Source organism: Equus caballus, chromosome 24 (assembly GCF_041296265.1).
Source record: "Equus caballus isolate H_3958 breed thoroughbred chromosome 24, TB-T2T, whole genome shotgun sequence".
Taxonomy (NCBI): domain Eukaryota; kingdom Metazoa; phylum Chordata; class Mammalia; order Perissodactyla; family Equidae; genus Equus; species Equus caballus.
In genome coordinates, this window is record NC_091707.1 from 30,893 (window position 1) to 52,254 (window position 21,362).

Sequence of the window (21,362 nt, forward strand, 5' to 3'; positions counted from 1 at the left end):
GTCCTACATGGCGCTAGAGCTGCAAGGCACAAAGTCCTGCCTTGTTTCCACAAGGGTAGACAAGTCCCTCAGGTCCAGCTTCCAGCTCTTTCAGCAGCTAAGAAACAACTCGCTCTGCACAGTGCTCTTACAGCCTACCGGGAGCATCTCTTCCAAACACCTGTGAAACGCAGTTTCTTTGCAGGCCTGATCTGGCTGAAGTAGAACTTCTGCTCTGGGTGTGCTACATTGCCCTAGAGCTGAAAGGCACAACGTGCAGTCTCAGTTCCAAAGGGCGATTTGGGGCCCAGAGAATCTTGCTTCCATCTCTTTGTGAAGCGAAGAAACAACTCGCTCTGCACAGTGCTCTTACAGCCTACCGTGAACATCTCTTCCAAAGGCCTGTTAAACGCAGTTTCTTTGCAGGCCTGATCTGGCTGAAGTAGAACTTCTGCTCTGGTTGGGCCACATGGCCCTAGAGCTGAAAGGCACAACGTGCAGGCTTCTTTCCAAAGGGCGAGTTGGGACCCAGAGCATCTTGCTTCCAGCTCTTTGGGAAGCTAAGAAACAACTCGCTCTGCACAGTGCTTTTACAGCCTACCGGGAACATGACTTACAAAGGCCTGTCAAACGCAGTTTCTTTACAGGCCTGATCTTGCTGAAGTAGAACTTCTGCTCAGGGTGTGCCACATTGCCCTAGAGCTGAAAGGCACAACGTGCAGGCTTCTTTCCAAAGGGCGAGTTGGGCCTCAGAGCATCTTGCTTCCAGCTCTTTGGGAAGCGAAGAAACAACTCGCTCTGCACAGTGCTCTTACAGCCTACCGGGAACATCTCTTCCAAAGGCCTGTGAAACGCAGTTTCTTCCCAGCCCTGATCAGGCTGAAGTAGAACTTCTGCTCTGCCGGGTCCTACATGGCGCTAGACCTGCAAGGCACAAAGTCTTGCCTTGTTTCCACAAGGGTAGACAAGTCCCTCAGGTCCAGATTCCAGCTCTTTCGGCAGCTAAGAAACAACTCGCTCTGCACAGTGCTCTTACAGCCTACCGGGAACATCTCCTACAAAGGCCTGTGAAACGCAGTTCCTTTGCAGGCCTGATCTGGCTGAAGTGGATCTTCTGCTCTGGGTGCGCCACATGGCCCTAGAGCTGATTGGCACAACGTGCAGGTTTCTTTCCAAAGGGAGAGTTGGGCCACACAGCATCTTGCTTCCAGCTCTTTGGGAAGCTAAGAAACAACTCGCTCTGCACAGTGCTCTTACAGCCTACCGGGAACATCTCTTACAAAGGCCTGTGAAACGCAGTTTCTTTGCAGGCCTGATATGGCTGAAGTAGAACTTCCACTCTGGGTGTGCCACATGGCCCTAGAGCTGAAAGGCGCAACGTGCAGGCTTCTTTCCAAAGGGCGTGTTGGGCCCAAAGCCTCTTGCTTCCAGCTCTTTGGGAAGCTAAGAAACAACTCGCTCTGCAGACCTCTCTTACACCCAACCGGGAGCATCTCTTGCAAAGGCCTGAGAAATGCAGTTTCTTTGCAGGCCTTATCTCGCTGAGGTAGAACTGCTGCTATGCCCTGTTCTACATCGGCCTAGAGTTGCAAGGCTCAAAGTCCTGCCTTGACTCCTCAAGGGCAGACAGGCCCCACAGCGTGGGGATTCCACCTCTTTGGGCAGCTAAGAAACAACTTGCTCTGCACTGGTGTTTTACAGCCTACAGGGAACTAGTCTTACAAAGGCCTGTGAAACGCAGTTTCTTCCCAGCTCTGATGTGGCTGAAGTAGAACTTCTGCTCTGGGTGTGCTTCATTGCCCTGGAGCTGAAAGGCACAACCCGCAGTCTTCTTTCCAAAGGGCGAGTTGGACCCCAGAGCATCTTGCTTTCAGCTCTTTGGGAAGCTAAGAAACAACTCGCTCTGACAGTGCTCTTACAGCCTAGGGAGAACATCTCTTACAAAGGCATGTGAAACGCAGTTTCTATGCAGGCCTGATCTGGCTGAAGTAGAACTTCTGCTCTGGGTGTGCTACATTGCCCTAGAGCTGAAAGGCACAACGTGGTGTCTCCTTTCCAAAGGCCGAGTTGGGCCCCAAAGCATCTTGCTTCCAGCTCTTTGGGAAGCTAAGAAACAACTCGCTCTGCACAGTGCTCTTACAGCTACCGGGAACATCTCTTCCAAAGGCCTGTGAAACGCAGTTTCTTTGCAGGCCTGATCTGGCTGAAGTAGGACTTCTGCTCTGGGTGTGCTACATTGCCCTGGAGCTGAAAGGCACAACCCGCAGTCTTCATTCCAAAGGGCGAGTTGGGCCCCAAAGCATCTTGCTTCCAGCTCTTTGGGAAGCTAAGAAACAACTCGCTCAGCACAGTGCTCTTACAGCCTACCGGGAACATCTCTCAGAAAGGCCTGTGAAACGCAGTTTCTATGCAGGCCTCATCTGGCTGAAGTAGAACTTCTGCTCTGGGTGTGCCACCTTGCCCTAGAGCTGAAAGGCACAACGTGCAGTCTCCTTTCCAAAGGGCGAGTTGGGACCCAAAGCATCTTGCTTCCAGCTCTTTGGAAGCTGAGAAACAGCTCGCTCTGCACAGTGCTCTTACAGCCTACCGGGAACATCTCTTCCAAAGGCCTGTGAAATGCAGTTTCTTTGCAGGCCTGATCTGGATGAAGTAGGACTTCTGCTCTGGGTGTGCTCCATTGCCCTAGAGCTGAAAGGCACAACGTGCAGGCTTCTTTCCAAAGGGCGAGTTGGGCCCCACAGCATCCTGCTTCCAGCTCTTTGGGAAGCTAAGAAACAACTCGCTCTGCACAGTGCTCTTACAGCCTACCGGGAACATCTCTTCCAAAGGCCTGTGAAACACAGTTTCTTTGCAGGCCTGATCTGGTTGAAGAAGGACTTCTGCTCTGGGTGTGCTACATTGCCCTAGATCTGAAAGGCACAACGAGCTGGCTTCTTTCCAAAGGGCGAGTTGGGCCCCACAGCATCTTGCTTCCAGCTCTTTGGGAAGCTAAGAAACAACTCGCTCTGCATGGTGCTCTTACAGCCTACCCGGAACATCTCTTACAAAGGCCTGTGAAACGCAGTTTCTTTGCAGGCCTGATCTGGCTGAAGTAGAACTTCTGCTCTGGGTGTGCTACGTTGCCCTGGAGCTGAAAGGCACAATCCGCAGGCTTCTTTCCAAAGGGCGAGTTGGGCCCCACAGCATCTTGCTTCCAGCTCTTTGGGAAGCTAAGAAACAACTGGCTCTGCAGACCTCTCTTACGGCCAACTGGGAGCATCTCTTGCAAAGGCCTGAGAAATGCAGTTTCTTTGCAGGCCTTATCTCGCTGAGGTAGAACTGCTGCTATGCCATATCCTACTTCGGCCTAGAGTTGCAAGGCTCAAAGTCCTGCCTTGACTCCTCAAGGGCAGACAGGCCCCACAGCGTGGGGCTTCCACCTCTTTAGGCCGCTAAGAAACAACTTGCTCTGCACTGGTGTTTTACAGCCTACAGGGAACGAGTCTTGCAAAGGCCTGTGAAACGCAGTTTATTCCCAGCCCTGATGTGGCTGAAGTAGAACTTCTGCTCTGCCGGGTCCTACATGGCGCTAGAGCTGCAAGGCGCAAAGTCCTGCCTTGATTCCACAAGGGTAGACAAGTCCCTCAGGTCCAACATCCAGCTCTTTCGGCAGCTAAGAAACAACTCGCTCTGCATAGGGCTCTTACAGCCTACCGGGAACATGTCTTACAAAGTACTGTGAAACGCAGTTTCTTCAGAGCCCTGATCAGGCTGAAGTAGAACTTCTGCTCTGGGTGTGCCACATTGACCTAGAGCTCAAAGGCACAACGTGCAGGCTTCTTTCCAAAGGGCGAGTTGGGACCCAGAGCATCTTGCTTCCAGCTCTTTGGGAAGCTAAGAAACAACTCGCTCTGCACAGTGCTTTTACAGCCTACTGGGAACATGACATACAAAGGCCTGTGAAACGCAGTTTCTTTGCAGGCCTGATCTGGCTGAAGTAGAACTTCTGCTCTGGGTGTGCCACATTTCCCTAGAGCTGAAAGGCACAACGTGCAGGCTTCTTTCGAAAGGGCGAGTTTGGCCTCAGAGCATCTTGCTTCCAGCTCTTTGGGAAGCTAAGAAACAACTCGCTCTGCACAGTGCTCTTACACCCTACCGGGAACATCTATTCCAAAGGCCTGTGAAACGCAGTTTCTTTGCAGGCCTGATCTGGCTGAAGTAGGACTTCTGCTCAGGGTGTGCTACTTTGCCCTAGAGCTGAAAGGCACAACGTGCAGGCTTCTTTCCAAAGGGCGAGTTGGGCCCCACAGCATCTTGCTTCCAGCTCTTTGGGAAGCTAAGAAACAACTCGCTCTGCACAGTGCTCTTCCAACCAAGTGAGAACATCTCTTCCAAAGGAATGTGAAACGCAGTTTCTTTGCAGGCCTGATCTGGGTGAAGTAAGTCTTCTGGTCTGGGTGTGCTACTTTGCCCTAGAGCTGAAAGGCACAACGTGCAGGCTTCTTTCCAAAGGGCGAGTTGGGCCCCACAGCATCTTGCTTCCAGCTCTTTGGGAAGCTAAGAAACAACTCGCTCTGCACAGTGCTCTTACAGCCTAGTGGGAACATCTCTTCCAAAGACCCGTGAAACGCAGTTTCTTTGCAGGCCTGATCTGGCTGAAGTGGAACTTCTGCTCTGGGTGTGCTACTTTGCCCTAGAGCTGAAAGGCACAACGTGCAGGCTTCTTTCCAAAGGGCGAGTTGGGCCTCAGAGCATCTTGCTTCCAGCTCTTTGGGAAGCGAAGAAACAACTCGCTCTGCACAGTGCTCTTACAGCCTACCGGGAGCATCTCTTCCAAAGGCCTGTGAAACGCAGTTTCTTCCCATCCCTGATCTGGCTGAAGTAGAACTTCTGCTCTGCCGGGTCCTACATGGCGCTGGAGCTGCAAGGCACAAAGTCCTGCCTTGTTTCCACAAGGGTAGACAAGTCCCTCAGGTCCAGCTTCCAGCTCTTTCGGCAGCTAAGAAACAACTCGCTCTGCAGACCTCTCTTACGGCCAACTGGGAGCATCTCTTGCAAAGGCCTGAGAAATGCAGTTTCTTTGCAGGCCTTATCTCACTGAGGTAGAACTGCTGCTATGCCATATCCTACTTCGGCCTAGAGTTGCAAGGCTCAAAGTCCTGCCTTGACTCCTCAAGGGCAGACAGGCCCCACAGCGTGGGGCTTCCACCTCTTTAGGCCGCTAAGAAACAACTTGCTCTGCACTGGTGTTTTACAGCCTACAGGGAACGAGTCTTACAAAGGCCTGTGAAACGCAGTTTCTTCCCAGCCCTGATGTGGCTGAAGTAGAACTTCTGCTCTGCCGGGTCCTACATGGCGCTAGAGCTGCAAGGCGCAAAGTCCTGCCTTGATTCCACAAGGGTAGACAAGTCCCTCAGGTCCAACATCCAGCTCTTTCGGCAGCTAAGAAACAACTCGCTCTGCATAGGGCTCTTACAGCCTACCGGGAACATGTCTTACAAAGGACTGTGAAACGCAGTTTCTTCCCAGCCCTGATCAGGCTGAAGTAGAACTTCTGCTCTGGGTGTGCTACTTTGCCCTAGAGCTGAAAGGCACAACGTGCTGGCTTCTTTCCAAAGGGCGAGTTGGACCCCACAGCATCTTGCTTCCAGCTCTTTGGGAAGCTAAGAAACAACTCGCTCTGCACAGTGCTCTTACAGCCTACCGGGTGCGTGTCTTCCAAAGGCCTCTGAAACGCAGTTTCTTTGCAGGCCTGATCTGGCTGAAGTAGGTCTTCTGCTCTGGGTGTGCTACTTTGCCCTAGAGCTGAAAGGCACAACGTGCTGGCTTCTTTCCAAAGGGCGAGTTGGGCCCCACAGCATCTTGCTTCCAGCTCTTTGGGAAGCTAAGAAACAACTCGCTCTGCACAGTGCTCTTACAGCCTACCGGGAACATCTCTTCCAAAGGCCTGTGAAATGCAGTTTCTTTGCAGGCTTGATCTGGCTGAAGTAGGACTTCTGCTCTGGGTCTGCTACTTTGCCCTAGAGCTGAAAGGGACAACGTGCAGGGTTCTTTCCAAAGGGCGAGTTGGGCCCCTCAGCATCTTGCTTCCAGCTCTTTGCGAACCTACAAAACAACTCGCTCTGCACAGTGCTCTTACAGCCTAGTGGGAACATCTCTTCCAAAGGCCTGTGAAACGCAGTTTCTTTGCAGGCCTGATCTGGCTGAAGTAAGTCTTCTTGTCTGGGTGTGCTACTTTGCCCTAGAGCTGAAAGGCACAACGTGCAGGCTTCTTTCCAAAGGGCGAGTTGGGCCTCACAGCATCTTCCTTCCAGCTCTTTGGGAAGCTAAGAAACAACTCGCTCTGCACAGTGCTCTTACAGCCTAGTGGTTACATCTCTTCCAAAGGCCCGTGAAACGCAGTTTCTTTGCAGGCCTGATCTGGCTGAAGCAGGTCTTCTGCTCTGGGTGTGCTACTTTGTCCTAGAGCTGAAAGGCACAACGTGCAGGCTTCTTTCCAAAGGGCGAGTTGGGCCTCAGAGCATCTTGCTTCCAGCTCTTTGGGAAGCGAAGAAACAACTCGCTCTGCACAGTGCTCTTACAGCCTACCGGGAAGATCTCTTCCAAAGGCCTGTGAAACGCAGTTTCTTCCCAGCCCTGATCTGGCTGAAGTAGAACTTCTGGTCTGCCGGGTCCTACATGGCGCTAGAGCTGCAAGGCACAAAGTCTTGCCTTGTTTCCACAAGGGTAGACAAGTCCCTCAGGTCCAGATTCCAGCTCTTTCGGCAGCTAAGAAATAACACGCTCTGCACAGTGCTCTTACAGCCTACCGGGAACATCTCTTCCAAAGGGCTGTGAAACGCAGTTTCTTTGCAGGCCTGATCTGGCTGAAGTAGAACTTCTGCTCTGGGTGTGCTACGTTGCCCTGGAGCTGAAAGGCACAATCCGCAGGCTTCTTTCCAAAGGACGATTTGGGCCCCATAGCATCTTCCTTCCAGCTCTTTGGGAAGCTAAGAAGCAACTGGCTCTGCAGACCTCTCTTACAGCCAACTGGGAGCATCTCTTGCAAAGGCCTGAGAAATGCAGTTTCTTTGCAGGCCTTATCTCGCTGAGGTAGAACTGCTGCTATGCCATATCCTACTTCGGCCTAGAGTTGCAAGGCTCAAAGTCCTGCCTTGACTCCTCAAGGGCAGACAGGCCCCACAGCGTGGGGATTCCACCTCTTTGGGCAGCTAAGAAACAACTTGCTCTGCACTGGTGTTTTACAGCCTACAGGGAACGAGTCTTACAAAGGCCTGTGAAACGCAGTTTCTTCCCAGCCCTGATGTGGCTGAAGTAGAACTTCTGCTCTGCCGGGTCCTACATGGCGCTAGAGCTGCAAGGCACAAAGTCCTGCCCTGTTTCCACAAGGGTAGACAAGTCCCTCAGGTCCAGCTTCCAGCTCTTTCGGCAGCTAAGAAACAACTCGCTCTGCACAGTGCTCTTACAGCCTACCGGGAGCATCTCTTCCAAAGGCCTGTGAAACGCAGTTTCTTTCCAGGCCTGTTCTGGCTGAAGTAGAACTTCTGCTCTGGGTGTGCCACATGGCCCTAGAGCTGAAAGGCACAACGTGCAGGCTTCTTTCCAAAGGGCGAGTTGGGCCCCAGAGCCTCTTGCATCCAGCTCTTTGGGAAGCTAAGAAACAACTCGCTCTGCAGACCTCTTGCAGCCAACCGGGAACATCTCTTACAAAGGCCTGTGAAACGCAGTTTCTTTGCAGGCCTGATCTGGCTGAAGTGGGACTTCTGCTCTGGGTGTGCTACTTTGCCCTAGAGCTGAAAGGCACAACGTGAAGGCTTCTTTCCAAAGGGCGAGTTGGGCCCCACAGCATCTTGTTTCCAGCTCTTTGGGAAGCTAAGAAACAACTCGCTCTGCACAGTGCTCTTACAGCCTAGTGGGAACATCTCTTCCAAAGGCCTGTGAAACGCAGTTTCTTTGCAGGCCTGATCTGGCTGAAGTAGGTCTTCTGCTCTGGGTGTGCTACTTTGCCCTAGAGCTGAAAGGCACAACGTGCTGGCTTCTTTCCAAAGGGCGAGTTGGGCCCCACAGCATCTTGCTTCCAGCTCTTTGGGAAGCTAAGAAACAACTCGCTCTGCACAGTGCTCTTACAGCCTACCGGGAACATCTCTTCCAAAGGCCTGTGAAATGCAGTTTCTTTGCAGGCTTGATCTGGCTGAAGTAGGACTTCTGCTCTGGGTCTGCTACTTTGCCCTAGAGCTGAAAGGGACAACGTGCAGGGTTCTTTCCAAAGGGCGAGTTGGGCCCCTCAGCATCTTGCTTCCAGCTCTTTGCGAACCTACAAAACAACTCGCTCTGCACAGTGCTCTTACAGCCTACCGGGAACATGACTTACAAAGGCCTGTGAAACGCAGTTTCTTTGCAGGCCTGATCTGGCTGAAGTAGGTCTTCTGCTCTGGGTGTGCTACTTTGCCCTAGAGCTGAAAGGCACAACGTGCTGGCTTCTTTCCAAAGGGCGAGTTGGGCCCCACAGCATCTTGCTTCCAGCTCTTTGGGAAGCTAAGAAACAACTCACTCCACACAGTGCTCTTACAGCCTACCGGGAACATCTCTTCCAAAGGCCTGTGAAACGCAGTTTCTTTGCAGGCCTGATCTGGCTGAAGTGGAACTTCTGCTCTGGATGTGCCACATTGACCTAGAGCTCAAAGGCACAACGTGCAGGCTTCTTAAAAAAGGGCGAGGTGGGACCCAGAGCATCTTGCTTCCAGCTCTTTGGGAAGCTAAGAAACAACTGGCTCTGCACAGCGCTCTTACAGCCTACCGGGAACATCTCTTACGAAGGCCTGTGAAACGCAGTTTCTTTGCAGTCCTGATGTATCTGAAGTAGAATTCTGCTCCGGGTGTGCTACATACCCCAAGAGCTGAAAGACACAACGTGCAGTCTCCTATCCAAAGGGCGAGTTGGTCCCCAAGGCATCTTGCTTCCAGCTCTTTGGAAGCTGAGAAACAACTCGCTCTGCACAGTGCTCTTACAGCCTACCGGGAACATCTCTTACAAAGGCCTGTGAAACGCAGTTTCTTTGCAGGCCTGATCTGGCTGAAGTAGAACTTCTGCTCTGGGTGTGCTACATTGCCCTAGAGCTGAAAGGCACAACGTGCAGTCTCAGTTCCAAAGGGAGATTTGGGGCCCAGAGAATCTTGCTTCCACCTCTTTGTGAAGCGAAGAAACAACTCGCTCTGCACAGTGCTCTTACAGCCTACCGTGAACATCTCTTCCAAAGGCCTGTTAAACGCAGTTTCTTTGCAGGCCTGATCTGGCTGAAGTAGAACTTCTGCTCTGGTTGGGCCACATGGCCCTAGAGCTGAAAGGCACAACGTGCAGGCTTCTTTCCAAAGGGCGAGTTGGGACCCAGAGCATCTTGCTTCTAGCTCTTTGGGAAGCTAAGAAACAACTCGCTCTGCACAGTGCTCTTACAGCCTACCGGGAACATCTCTTCCAAAGGCCTGTGAAACGCAGTTTCTTCCCAGCCCTGATCTGGCTGAAGTAGAACTTCTGCTCTGGGTGTGCTACGTTGCCCTGGAGCTGAAAGGCACAATCCGCAGGCTTCTTTCCAAAGGACGATTTGGGCCCCATAGCATCTTCCTTCCAGCTCTTTGGGAAGCTAAGAAGCAACTGGCTCTGCAGACCTCTCTTACAGCCAACTGGGAGCATCTCTTGCAAAGGCCTGAGAAATGCAGTTTCTTTGCAGGCCTTATCTCGCTGAGGTAGAACTGCTGCTATGCCATATCCTACTTCGGCCTAGAGTTGCAAGGCTCAAAGTCCTGCCTTGACTCCTCAAGGGCAGACAGGCCCCACAGCGTGGGGATTCCACCTCTTTGGGCAGCTAAGAAACAACTTGCTCTGCACTGGTGTTTTACAGCCTACAGGGAACGAGTCTTACAAAGGCCTGTGAAACGCAGTTTCTTCCCAGCCCTGATGTGGCTGAAGTAGAACTTCTGCTCTGCCGGGTCCTACATGGCGCTAGAGCTGCAAGGCACAAAGTCCTGCCCTGTTTCCACAAGGGTAGACAAGTCCCTCAGGTCCAGCTTCCAGCTCTTTCGGCAGCTAAGAAACAACTCGCTCTGCACAGTGCTCTTACAGCCTACCGGGAGCATCTCTTCCAAAGGCCTGTGAAACGCAGTTTCTTTCCAGGCCTGTTCTGGCTGAAGTAGAACTTCTGCTCTGGGTGTGCCACATGGCCCTAGAGCTGAAAGGCACAACGTGCAGGCTTCTTTCCAAAGGGCGAGTTGGGCCCCAGAGCCTCTTGCATCCAGCTCTTTGGGAAGCTAAGAAACAACTCGCTCTGCAGACCTCTTACAGCCAACCGGGAACATCTCTTACAAAGGCCTGTGAAACGCAGTTTCTTTGCAGGCCTGATCTGGCTGAAGTGGGACTTCTGCTCTGGGTGTGCTACTTTGCCCTAGAGCTGAAAGGCACAACGTGAAGGCTTCTTTCCAAAGGGCGAGTTGGGCCCCACAGCATCTTGTTTCCAGCTCTTTGGGAAGCTAAGAAACAACTCGCTCTGCACAGTGCTCTTACAGCCTAGTGGGAACATCTCTTCCAAAGGCCTGTGAAACGCAGTTTCTTTGCAGGCCTGATCTGGCTGAAGTAGGTCTTCTGCTCTGGGTGTGCTACTTTGCCCTAGAGCTGAAAGGCACAACGTGCTGGCTTCTTTCCAAAGGGCGAGTTGGGCCCCACAGCATCTTGCTTCCAGCTCTTTGGGAAGCTAAGAAACAACTCGCTCTGCACAGTGCTCTTACAGCCTACCGGGAACATCTCTTCCAAAGGCCTGTGAAATGCAGTTTCTTTGCAGGCTTGATCTGGCTGAAGTAGGACTTCTGCTCTGGGTCTGCTACTTTGCCCTAGAGCTGAAAGGGACAACGTGCAGGGTTCTTTCCAAAGGGCGAGTTGGGCCCCTCAGCATCTTGCTTCCAGCTCTTTGCGAACCTACAAAACAACTCGCTCTGCACAGTGCTCTTACAGCCTACCGGGAACATGACTTACAAAGGCCTGTGAAACGCAGTTTCTTTGCAGGCCTGATCTGGCTGAAGTAGGTCTTCTGCTCTGGGTGTGCTACTTTGCCCTAGAGCTGAAAGGCACAACGTGCTGGCTTCTTTCCAAAGGGCGAGTTGGGCCTCAGAGCATCTTGCTTCCAGCTCTTTGGGAAGCGAAGAAACAACTCGCTCTGCACAGTGCTCTTACAGCCTACCGGGAAGATCTCTTCCAAAGGCCTGTGAAACGCAGTTTCTTCCCAGCCCTGATCTGGCTGAAGTAGAACTTCTGGTCTGCCGGGTCCTACATGGCGCTAGAGCTGCAAGGCACAAAGTCTTGCCTTGTTTCCACAAGGGTAGACAAGTCCCTCAGGTCCAGATTCCAGCTCTTTCGGCAGCTAAGAAATAACACGCTCTGCACAGTGCTCTTACAGCCTACCGGGAACATCTCTTCCAAAGGGCTGTGAAACGCAGTTTCTTTGCAGGCCTGATCTGGCTGAAGTAGAACTTCTGCTCTGGGTGTGCTACGTTGCCCTGGAGCTGAAAGGCACAATCCGCAGGCTTCTTTCCAAAGGACGATTTGGGCCCCATAGCATCTTCCTTCCAGCTCTTTGGGAAGCTAAGAAGCAACTGGCTCTGCAGACCTCTCTTACAGCCAACTGGGAGCATCTCTTGCAAAGGCCTGAGAAATGCAGTTTCTTTGCAGGCCTTATCTCGCTGAGGTAGAACTGCTGCTATGCCATATCCTACTTCGGCCTAGAGTTGCAAGGCTCAAAGTCCTGCCTTGACTCCTCAAGGGCAGACAGGCCCCACAGCGTGGGGATTCCACCTCTTTGGGCAGCTAAGAAACAACTTGCTCTGCACTGGTGTTTTACAGCCTACAGGGAACGAGTCTTACAAAGGCCTGTGAAACGCAGTTTCTTCCCAGCCCTGATGTGGCTGAAGTAGAACTTCTGCTCTGCCGGGTCCTACATGGCGCTAGAGCTGCAAGGCACAAAGTCCTGCCCTGTTTCCACAAGGGTAGACAAGTCCCTCAGGTCCAGCTTCCAGCTCTTTCGGCAGCTAAGAAACAACTCGCTCTGCACAGTGCTCTTACAGCCTACCGGGAGCATCTCTTCCAAAGGCCTGTGAAACGCAGTTTCTTTCCAGGCCTGTTCTGGCTGAAGTAGAACTTCTGCTCTGGGTGTGCCACATGGCCCTAGAGCTGAAAGGCACAACGTGCAGGCTTCTTTCCAAAGGGCGAGTTGGGCCCCAGAGCCTCTTGCATCCAGCTCTTTGGGAAGCTAAGAAACAACTCGCTCTGCAGACCTCTTGCAGCCAACCGGGAACATCTCTTACAAAGGCCTGTGAAACGCAGTTTCTTTGCAGGCCTGATCTGGCTGAAGTGGGACTTCTGCTCTGGGTGTGCTACTTTGCCCTAGAGCTGAAAGGCACAACGTGAAGGCTTCTTTCCAAAGGGCGAGTTGGGCCCCACAGCATCTTGTTTCCAGCTCTTTGGGAAGCTAAGAAACAACTCGCTCTGCACAGTGCTCTTACAGCCTAGTGGGAACATCTCTTCCAAAGGCCTGTGAAACGCAGTTTCTTTGCAGGCCTGATCTGGCTGAAGTAGGTCTTCTGCTCTGGGTGTGCTACTTTGCCCTAGAGCTGAAAGGCACAACGTGCTGGCTTCTTTCCAAAGGGCGAGTTGGGCCCCACAGCATCTTGCTTCCAGCTCTTTGGGAAGCTAAGAAACAACTCGCTCTGCACAGTGCTCTTACAGCCTACCGGGAACATCTCTTCCAAAGGCCTGTGAAATGCAGTTTCTTTGCAGGCTTGATCTGGCTGAAGTAGGACTTCTGCTCTGGGTCTGCTACTTTGCCCTAGAGCTGAAAGGGACAACGTGCAGGGTTCTTTCCAAAGGGCGAGTTGGGCCCCTCAGCATCTTGCTTCCAGCTCTTTGCGAACCTACAAAACAACTCGCTCTGCACAGTGCTCTTACAGCCTACCGGGAACATGACTTACAAAGGCCTGTGAAACGCAGTTTCTTTGCAGGCCTGATCTGGCTGAAGTAGGTCTTCTGCTCTGGGTGTGCTACTTTGCCCTAGAGCTGAAAGGCACAACGTGCTGGCTTCTTTCCAAAGGGCGAGTTGGGCCCCACAGCATCTTGCTTCCAGCTCTTTGGGAAGCTAAGAAACAACTCACTCCACACAGTGCTCTTACAGCCTACCGGGAACATCTCTTCCAAAGGCCTGTGAAACGCAGTTTCTTTGCAGGCCTGATCTGGCTGAAGTGGAACTTCTGCTCTGGATGTGCCACATTGACCTAGAGCTCAAAGGCACAACGTGCAGGCTTCTTAAAAAAGGGCGAGGTGGGACCCAGAGCATCTTGCTTCCAGCTCTTTGGGAAGCTAAGAAACAACTGGCTCTGCACAGCGCTCTTACAGCCTACCGGGAACATCTCTTACGAAGGCCTGTGAAACGCAGTTTCTTTGCAGTCCTGATGTATCTGAAGTAGAATTCTGCTCCGGGTGTGCTACATACCCCAAGAGCTGAAAGACACAACGTGCAGTCTCCTATCCAAAGGGCGAGTTGGTCCCCAAGGCATCTTGCTTCCAGCTCTTTGGAAGCTGAGAAACAACTCGCTCTGCACAGTGCTCTTACAGCCTACCGGGAACATCTCTTACAAAGGCCTGTGAAACGCAGTTTCTTTGCAGGCCTGATCTGGCTGAAGTAGAACTTCTGCTCTGGGTGTGCTACATTGCCCTAGAGCTGAAAGGCACAACGTGCAGTCTCAGTTCCAAAGGGAGATTTGGGGCCCAGAGAATCTTGCTTCCACCTCTTTGTGAAGCGAAGAAACAACTCGCTCTGCACAGTGCTCTTACAGCCTACCGTGAACATCTCTTCCAAAGGCCTGTTAAACGCAGTTTCTTTGCAGGCCTGATCTGGCTGAAGTAGAACTTCTGCTCTGGTTGGGCCACATGGCCCTAGAGCTGAAAGGCACAACGTGCAGGCTTCTTTCCAAAGGGCGAGTTGGGACCCAGAGCATCTTGCTTCTAGCTCTTTGGGAAGCTAAGAAACAACTCGCTCTGCACAGTGCTCTTACAGCCTACCGGGAACATCTCTTCCAAAGGCCTGTGAAACGCAGTTTCTTCCCAGCCCTGATCTGGCTGAAGTAGAACTTCTGCTCTGGGTGTGCTACGTTGCCCTGGAGCTGAAAGGCACAATCCGCAGGCTTCTTTCCAAAGGACGATTTGGGCCCCATAGCATCTTCCTTCCAGCTCTTTGGGAAGCTAAGAAGCAACTGGCTCTGCAGACATCTCTTACAGCCAACTGGGAGCATCTCTTGCAAAGGCCTGAGAAATGCAGTTTCTTTGCAGGCCTTATCTCGCTGAGGTAGAACTGCTGCTATGCCATATCCTACTTCGGCCTAGAGTTGCAAGGCTCAAAGTCCTGCCTTGACTCCTCAAGGGCAGACAGGCCCCACAGCGTGGGGATTCCACCTCTTTGGGCAGCTAAGAAACAACTTGCTCTGCACTGGTGTTTTACAGCCTACAGGGAACGAGTCTTACAAAGGCCTGTGAAACGCAGTTTCTTCCCAGCCCTGATGTGGCTGAAGTAGAACTTCTGCTCTGCCGGGTCCTACATGGCGCTAGAGCTGCAAGGCACAAAGTCCTGCCCTGTTTCCACAAGGGTAGACAAGTCCCTCAGGTCCAGCTTCCAGCTCTTTCGGCAGCTAAGAAACAACTCGCTCTGCACAGTGCTCTTACAGCCTACCGGGAGCATCTCTTCCAAAGGCCTGTGAAACGCAGTTTCTTTCCAGGCCTGTTCTGGCTGAAGTAGAACTTCTGCTCTGGGTGTGCCACATGGCCCTAGAGCTGAAAGGCACAACGTGCAGGCTTCTTTCCAAAGGGCGAGTTGGGCCCCAGAGCCTCTTGCATCCAGCTCTTTGGGAAGCTAAGAAACAACTCGCTCTGCAGACCTCTTACAGCCAACCGGGAACATCTCTTACAAAGGCCTGTGAAACGCAGTTTCTTTGCAGGCCTGATCTGGCTGAAGTGGGACTTCTGCTCTGGGTGTGCTACTTTGCCCTAGAGCTGAAAGGCACAACGTGAAGGCTTCTTTCCAAAGGGCGAGTTGGGCCCCACAGCATCTTGTTTCCAGCTCTTTGGGAAGCTAAGAAACAACTCGCTCTGCACAGTGCTCTTACAGCCTAGTGGGAACATCTCTTCCAAAGGCCTGTGAAACGCAGTTTCTTTGCAGGCCTGATCTGGCTGAAGTAGGTCTTCTGCTCTGGGTGTGCTACTTTGCCCTAGAGCTGAAAGGCACAACGTGCTGGCTTCTTTCCAAAGGGCGAGTTGGGCCCCACAGCATCTTGCTTCCAGCTCTTTGGGAAGCTAAGAAACAACTCGCTCTGCACAGTGCTCTTACAGCCTACCGGGAACATCTCTTCCAAAGGCCTGTGAAATGCAGTTTCTTTGCAGGCTTGATCTGGCTGAAGTAGGACTTCTGCTCTGGGTCTGCTACTTTGCCCTAGAGCTGAAAGGGACAACGTGCAGGGTTCTTTCCAAAGGGCGAGTTGGGCCCCTCAGCATCTTGCTTCCAGCTCTTTGCGAACCTACAAAACAACTCGCTCTGCACAGTGCTCTTACAGCCTACCGGGAACATGACTTACAAAGGCCTGTGAAACGCAGTTTCTTTGCAGGCCTGATCTGGCTGAAGTAGGTCTTCTGCTCTGGGTGTGCTACTTTGCCCTAGAGCTGAAAGGCACAACGTGCTGGCTTCTTTCCAAAGGGCGAGTTGGGCCCCACAGCATCTTGCTTCCAGCTCTTTGGGAAGCTAAGAAACAACTCGCTCTGCACAGTGCTCTTACAGCCTACCGTGAACATCTCTTCCAAAGGCCTGTTAAACGCAGTTTCTTTGCAGGCCTGATCTGGCTGAAGTAGAACTTCTGCTCTGGTTGGGCCACATGGCCCTAGAGCTGAAAGGCACAACGTGCAGGCTTCTTTCCAAAGGGCGAGTTGGGACCCAGAGCATCTTGCTTCTAGCTCTTTGGGAAGCTAAGAAACAACTCGCTCTGCACAGTGCTCTTACAGCCTACCGGGAACATCTCTTCCAAAGGCCTGTGAAACGCAGTTTCTTCCCAGCCCTGAACTGGCTGAAGTAGAACTTCTGCTCTGCCGGGTCCTACATGGCGCTAGACCTGCAAGGCACAAAGTCTTGCCTTGTTTCCACAAGGGTAGACAAGTCCCTCAGGTCCAGATTCCAGCTCTTTCGGCAGCTAAGAAACAACTCGCTCTGCACATTGCTCTTACAGCCTACCGGGAACATCTCTTCCAAAGGCCTGTGAAACGCAGTTTCTTTGCAGGCCTGATCTGGCTGAAGTAGAACTTCTGCTCTGGGTGTGCCACATGGCCCTAGAGCTGAAAGGCACAACGTGCAGGCTTCTTTCCAAAGGGCGAGTTGGGCCCCAGAGCCTCTTGCATCCAGCTCTTTGGGAAGCTAAGAAACAACTCGCTCTGCAGACCTCTTACAGCCAACCGGGAACATCTCTTACAAAGGCCTGTGAAACGCAGTTTCTTTGCAGGCCTGATCTGGCTGAAGTGGGACTTCTGCTCTGGGTGTGCTACTTTGCCCTAGAGCTGAAAGGCACAACGTGAAGGCTTCTTTCCAAAGGGCGAGTTGGGCCCCACAGCATCTTGTTTCCAGCTCTTTGGGAAGCTAAGAAACAACTCGCTCTGCACAGTGCTCTTACAGCCTAGTGGGAACATCTCTTCCAAAGGCCTGTGAAACGCAGTTTCTTTGCAGGCCTGATCTGGCTGAAGTAGGTCTTCTGCTCTGGGTGTGCTACTTTGCCCTAGAGCTGAAAGGCACAACGTGCTGGCTTCTTTCCAAAGGGCGAGTTGGGCCCCACAGCATCTTGCTTCCAGCTCTTTGGGAAGCTAAGAAACAACTCGCTCTGCACAGTGCTCTTACAGCCTACCGGGAACATCTCTTCCAAAGGCCTGTGAAATGCAGTTTCTTTGCAGGCTTGATCTGGCTGAAGTAGGACTTCTGCTCTGGGTCTGCTACTTTGCCCTAGAGCTGAAAGGGACAACGTGCAGGGTTCTTTCCAAAGGGCGAATTGGGCCCCTCAGCATCTTGCTTCCAGCTCTTTGCGAACCTACAAAACAACTCGCTCTGCACAGTGCTCTTACAGCCTACCGGGAACATGACTTACAAAGGCCTGTGAAACGCAGTGTCTTTGCAGGCCTGATCTGGCTGAAGTAGAACTTCTGCTCTGGGTGTGCCACATGGCCCTAGAGCTGAAAGGCACAACGTGCAGGCTTCTTTCCAAAGGGAGAGTTGGGCCCCACAGCATCTTGCTTCCAGCTCTTTGGGAAGCTAAGAAACAACTCACTCCACACAGTGCTCTTACAGCCTACCGGGAACATCTCTTCCAAAGGCCTGTGAAACGCAGTTTCTTTGCAGGCCTGATCTGGCTGAAGTGGAACTTCTGCTCTGGATGTGCCACATTGACCTAGAGCTCAAAGGCACAACGTGCAGGCTTCTTAAAAAAGGGCGAGGTGGGACCCAGAGCATCTTGCTTCCAGCTCTTTGGGAAGCTAAGAAACAACTCGCTCTGCACAGCGCTCTTACAGCCTACCGGGAACATCTCTTACGAAGGCCTGTGAAACGCAGTTTCTTTGCAGTCCTGATGTATCTGAAGTAGAATTCTGCTCCGGGTGTGCTACATACCCCAAGAGCTGAAAGACACAACGTGCAGTCTCCTATCCAAAGGGCGAGTTGGTCCCCAAAGCATCTTGCTTCCAGCTCTTTGGAAGCTGAGAAACAACTCGCTCTGCACAGAGCTCTTACAGCCTACCGGGAACATCTCTTACAAAGGCCTGTGAAACGCAGTTTCTTTGCAGGCCTGATCTGGCTGAAGTAGAACTTCTGCTCTGGGTGTGCTACATTGCCCTAGAGCTGAAAGGCACAACGTGCAGTCTCAGTTCCAAAGGGAGATTTGGGGCCCAGAGAATCTTGCTTCCACCTCTTTGTGAAGCGAAGAAACAGCTCGCTCTGCACAGTGCTCTTACAGCCTACCGTGAACATCTCTTCCAAAGGCCTGTTAAACGCAGTTTCTTTGCAGGCCTGATCTGGCTGAAGTAGAACTTCTGCTCTGGTTGGGCCACATGGCCCTAGAGCTGAAAGGCACAACGTGCAGGCTTCTTTCCAAAGGGCGAGTTGGGACCCAGAGCATCTTGCTTCCAGCTCTTTGGGAAGCTAAGAAACAACTCGCTCTGCACAGTGCTCTTACAGCCTTCGGGAACATCTCTTCCAAAGGCCTGTGAAACGCAGTTTCTTCCCAGCCCTGATCTGGCTGAAGTAGAACTTCTGCTCTGCCGGGTCCTACATGGCGCTAGACCTGCAAGGCACAAAGTCTTGCCTTGTTTCCACAAGGGTAGACAAGTCCCTCAGGTCCAGATTCCAGCTCTTTCGGCAGCTAAGAAACAACTCGCTCTGCACATTGCTCTTACAGCCTACCGGGAACATCTCTTACAAAGGCCTGTGAAACGCAGTTTCTTTCCAGGCCTGTTCTGGCTGAAGTAGAACTTCTGCTCTGGGTGTGCCACATGGCCCTAGAGCTGAAAGGCACAACGTGCAGGCTTCTTTCCAAAGGGCGAGTTGGGCCCCAAAGCCTCTTGCATCCAGCTCTTTGGGAAGCTAAGAAACAACTCGCTCTGCAGACCTCTTACAGCCAACCGGGAACATCTCTTACAAAGGCCTGTGAAACGCAGTTTCTTTGCAGGCCTGATCTGGCTGAAGTGGGACTTCTGCTCTGGGTGTGCTACTTTGCCCTAGAGCTGAAAGGCACAACGTGCAGGCTTCTTTCCAAAGGGCGAGTTGGGCCCCACAGCATCTTGTTTCCAGCTCTTTGGGAAGCTAAGAAACAACTCGCTCTGCACAGTGCTCTTACAGCCTAGTGGGAACATCTCTTCCAAAGGCCTGTGAAACGCAGTTTCTTTGCAGGCCTGATCTTGCTGAAGTAAGTCTTCTTGTCTGGGTGTGCTACTTTGCCCTAGAGCTGAAAGGCACAACGTGCAGGCTTCTTTCCAAAGGGCGAGTTGGGCCCCACAGCATCTTCCTTCCAGCTCTTTGGGAACCTAAGAAACAACTCGCTCTGCACAGTGCTCTTACAGCCTAGTGGTTACATCTCTTCCAAAGGCCCGTGAAACGCAGTTTCTTTGCAGGCCTGATCTGGCTGAAGCAGGTCTTCTGCTCTGGGTGTGCTACTTTGTCCTAGAGCTGAAAGGCACAACGTGCAGGCTTCTTTCCAAAGGGCGAGTTGGGCCTCAGAGCATCTTGCTTCCAGCTCTTTGGGAAGCTAAGAAACAACTCGCTATGCACAGTGCTCTTACAGCCTACCGGGAACATCTCTTCCAAAGGCCTGTGAAATGCAGTTTCTTTGCAGGCCTGATCTGGATGAAGTAGGACTTCTGCTCTGGGTGTGCTCCATTGCCCTAGAGCTGAAAGGCACAACGTGCAGGCTTCTTTCCAAAGGGCGAGTTGGGCCCCACAGCATCCTGCTTCCAGCTCTTTGGGAAGCTAAGAAACAACTCGCTCTGCACAGTGCTCTTACAGCCTACCGGGAACATCTCTTCCAAAGGCCTGTGAAACACAGTTTCTTTGCAGGCCTGATCTGGTTGAAGAAGGACTTCTGCTCTGGGTGTGCTACATTGCCCTAGATCTGAAAGGCACAACGAGCTGGCTTCTTTCCAAAGGGCGAGTTGGGCCCCACAGCATCTTGCTTCCAGCTCTTTGGGAAGCTAAGAAACAACTCGCTCTGCATGGTGCTCTTACAGCCTACCCGGAACATCTCTTACAAAGGCCTGTGAAACGCAGTTTCTTTGCAGGCCTGATCTGGCTGAAGTAGAACTTCTGCTCTGGGTGTGCTACGTTGCCCTGGAGCTGAAAGGCACAATCCGCAGGCTTCTTTCCAAAGGGCGAGTTGGGCCCCACAGCATCTTGCTTCCAGCTCTTTGGGAAGCTAAGAAACAACTGGCTCTGCAGACCTCTCTTACGGCCAACTGGGAGCATCTCTTGCAAAGGCCTGAGAAATGCAGTTTCTTTGCAGGCCTTATCTCGCTGAGGTAGAACTGCTGCTATGCCATATCCTACTTCGGCCTAGAGTTGCAAGGCTCAAAGTCCTGCCTTGACTCCTCAAGGGCAGACAGGCCCCACAGCGTGGGGCTTCCACCTCTTTAGGCCGCTAAGAAACAACTTGCTCTGCACTGGTGTTTTACAGCCTACAGGGAACGAGTCTTGCAAAGGCCTGTGAAACGCAGTTTATTCCCAGCCCTGATGTGGCTGAAGTAGAACTTCTGCTCTGCCGGGTCCTACATGGCGCTAGAGCTGCAAGGCGCAAAGTCCTGCCTTGATTACACAAGGGTAGACAAGTCCCTCAGGTCCAACATCCAGCTCTTTCGGCAGCTAAGAAACAACTCGCTCTGCATAGGGCTCTTACAGCCTACCGGGAACATGTCTTACAAAGTACTGTGAAACGCAGTTTCTTCAGAGCCCTGATCAGGCTGAAGTAGAACTTCTGCTCTGGGTGTGCCACATTGACCTAGAGCTCAAAGGCACAACGTGCAGGCTTCTTTCCAAAGGGCGAGTTGGGACCCAGAGCATCTTGCTTCCAGCTCTTTGGGAAGCTAAGAAACAACTCGCTCTGCACAGTGCTTTTACAGCCTACTGGGAACATGACATACAAAGGCCTGTGAAACGCAGTTTCTTTGCAGGCCTGATCTGGCTGAAGTAGAACTTCTGCTCTGGGTGTGCCACATTTCCCTAGAGCTGAAAGGCACAACGTGCAGGCTTCTTTCGAAAGGGCGAGTTTGGCCTCAGAGCATCTTGCTTCCAGCTCTTTGGGAAGCTAAGAAACAACTCGCTCTGCACAGTGCTCTTACACCCTACCGGGAACATCTCTTCCAAAGGCCTGTGAAACGCAGTTTCTTTGCAGGCCTGATCTGGCTGAAGTAGGACTTCTGCTCAGGGTGTGCTACTTTGCCCTAGAGCTGAAAGGCACAACGTGCAGGCTTCTTTCCAAAGGGCGAGTTGGGCCCCACAGCATCTTGCTTCCAGCTCTTTGGGAAGCTAAGAAACAACTCGCTCTGCACAGTGCTCTTCCAACCAAGTGAGAACATCTCTTCCAAAGGAATGTGAAACGCAGTTTCTTTGCAGGCCTGATCTGGGTGAAGTAAGTCTTCTGGTCTGGGTGTGCTACTTTGCCCTAGAGCTGAAAGGCACAACGTGCAGGCTTCTTTCCAAAGGGCGAGTTGGGCCCCACAGCATCTTGCTTCCAGCTCTTTGGGAAGCTAAGAAACAACTCGCTCTGCACAGTGCTCTTACAGCCTAGTGGGAACATCTCTTCCAAAGACC